Source organism: Stegostoma tigrinum, chromosome 46 (genome assembly GCF_030684315.1).
Source record: "Stegostoma tigrinum isolate sSteTig4 chromosome 46, sSteTig4.hap1, whole genome shotgun sequence".
NCBI classification, from domain to species: Eukaryota; Metazoa; Chordata; class Chondrichthyes; order Orectolobiformes; family Stegostomatidae; genus Stegostoma; species Stegostoma tigrinum.
In genome coordinates, this window is record NC_081399.1 from 321,433 (window position 1) to 324,553 (window position 3,121).

Genomic DNA, 3,121 nt, shown 5'->3' on the forward strand with positions numbered 1-3,121 from the left:
GATTGTTGCCTTATTTGTCTGTGGCTGTTTGCAGAAGATTTCTGCCCCCAAACCCAGTGTTTGTCCCTTGCTCCCACTCCACACCTCCTCTCGCTTTCACCTTCTCCTCTTTCTCACTTTTCTGGATATAGCCCCATCCCCAAAATGTCCAGGCTCCCACTTTCCGCGGGCCAGTCTGCCCCCTCCTGGCCACGCTCGCTCTCAAACCACACTGGATTCCCGCCCCCATCTTGGGGAGGCTGCAGATTCTGATCCATGTGGAGGCCATTCAGCCTTTCCACTCTGTCCTGCCCATCAGCAAACTCAAGGCTGTTCAAACCCCTGTCCTCACCTCGCCCTGACAATTCTTACACTCACACCTCCCCCACGCCGTTACCAAGACCCGCCCCCAGCTCTACCGTACAAATCCTCACAGACCCAGCACCATTTCAAGGACGGAGTCTCAAATACAGACCTCCCTCTCCGAGAACAAACTTCCCCTCATCTCTGTTTCAGTGAGAGCCCCTTCTTTTTAAACACTGACCCCCCCCCCCCGCCTCCAAGGTTGAGATTCTCCCCCAACAGGAAACTTCCTTTCCACATCCACCCAGTCAAGTCCCTTCAGGAACTTGTCTGGATGGGTTCAGCTCCCTCAGATTGTACTAAATTCCTGAGGATACAGACCCAGCTCTTTTCCTCGTCAGGAAATCCGCTCATTCCAGGGAGGAGCCCTCTGATGAAGGGTCTAGGCCCGAAACGTCAGCTTTTGTGCTCCTGCGATGCTGCTTGGCCTGCTGTGTTCATCCAGCTCCGCACTTTGTCATCATGAGCCCAGTAAACCTTCTCTGAGCTGCTTCCCAACTCACTGCCCTCCCTCTGTCAGCACATTGCCCAGCTCCCTGTACACAGTGTACCAGCTGTAGCCTCACCACTGCCCTGTGTAACTAACACCCTATCTCCTTGATTCAATACCCCCGCGCAATAACCCATCCCCTTTCCTGAGTACTTGCTGGACCTGCATACTAAACTTCTGTGATTCATGCACTCAGACACCCAGGTTCCACTGCAGCTCAGAGCTCTGCACTCTCTCCCCATTTGTAAACAGGGAGATAGAGTCGTAAAGTGTTAGGTGATGCAGTTTGGCCAGGAGAACATTGAAAGACCATACAAAATAGAGAATACAACCATAAAGGGGGGTGGCAGGGGCAGAGGAAACGGGTGTATAGGATCACAGATCAGCAAAAGTGGCAGATCAGTAAGAGGGAGAGAGGCTAGTGAAAAAAGCACACAGTGTCCTCAGATTTGTTACCAGGTACACGGAGTACAGGAGCATGGAGGTAGTGCTGATTAGATCCTGGTTAAATCCCAGCTGGAGTACTGTGTCCAGTAGTGGGCCCCACATCATGGGAAAGGTGTGAAGACATTGTACAGAGAAAGGGTAGGAGTGATTTCTAAGGATGGTTCCAGGGATAAGCAACTTCAGCAATGAGGATAAATTGAAGACTGAGATGAGGAGGAATTTCTTCTCTCTGAGGGTAGTGCGTCTTTGGAACTCCTTGCCACAGAGAGCTGTGGGGGCAGAGTCCTTACAGATATTTAAAGCTGAGAAATTCTTGATCAGTTAGGGAGCCAGGGAGAGAGCAGGAAGGTGGGTGTGAATGCCAGTGCATGCTCAAGGGGCCGAATTGCCTCCTGCTACCCCTATTTCAGATGGTCATTTGCAGCCGGGAATGGTGGAGTCTGAGATGCATCAAATCCGCAGTGTGTGAGGGAATGGTTTTGTGGACAGCTGAGGTTAAAGGTGACATTAAAATTTGCAATGGAAGCAGAAAGGCCCCCAGGGGTCAGCTCTTGAGAGTGAATGAAACAGATATGCTGCAGGGTGGGTTTGCTGGTGAAACAGAATTACCCATCAGGTAATTGATGAGCTGAGAGAGTTGGGTCACCGGTCACACTGACACCCAGCACCGTGCCTGACAGCTAATAAGGAGGTGGCACGCTGACACCTTTCTCCACATGAAGTGAGCGCTCGGAGCAGCAAATTCCAAATGCAGGCAGCGCTGCAGTGACAGGGAGGAACAAAAACTGAAGGGGCTGGAAAAGTTCAGCAGGTTTGGCTGCATCTGTGAAGGAAAGAGTTAACGTTTCAGGTCCAGCGACCCTTCCCCTTTTGGTTTTTATTTAGTGAAGAGAGAGGAGCCGGCACTGAGACACACACACACACACACACACACACACACACACACACACACACACACACACACACACACACACACACACACACACAGACACACACACGGGGTACGCACAAGAGCTGAAGCTGAGGCAGAGACAGAGAGTGTGAGTAAAATCAGCAGAGGCTTAGAGGGTAAGGTAAGAGGGACAGACAGAGAGAGAGAGAGAGACACACAGAGACAGAAAATGTTACTGACAGAGAGAAAGGGATAGTGAGGGACTGAAATAATCTGTGAGATACAGACTGAAACATGGAGAGAGAGAAAGAAAGGAGCAGTGAGGGAGAGCAAGAGAGGCACAAAACAGACACAGAAAAAGGGAGACAAAAAGACACAGAGAGAGAGAGAGAGGGAGAGAGAAAAGGAGAGTGAAGACAGAAATGGGCAAACAGAAGAAAAACGTGGACAGAGGTAGAGAACACCAGCAGAGAGGAGAGAAAGAAAGAGTTAGAGAGACAGATGGACAGATACAGAGAAAGTAAGATAGTCAGGTAAAGAGACACATAGAGAGACATTGAGATGATGTGTGAGAGACAGACAGGCAGAGAGACAGAGAGACACAGAGATAGACAGACTGTGAGACAGAGAGCCTGAGAGACCGACAGAGATGGTGAGACACAGAGCCGGGGGAGACAGGGTACCCGGCCCAATCATAATGAATGATTTCATCCATGTTCCTCTCTCCCCACCACTGCCCCCCACCCCCACCACACCCCCGACCCCACTTTGCTGCTGAGCTTCTTGGTGAAATTGATGAATGAAACAGTTTTGTGCCCAGTGCCCCATCCCTTCCCCACGCCCCCATACCACCGACTCGCACCTCCTCCCCCCCCCCCCCCCCCCGCCCCACCCCACACCCAGCCCTCTGTCTGAGACAACAGCCTGCTGTCTCACCAACAAACTGTCAA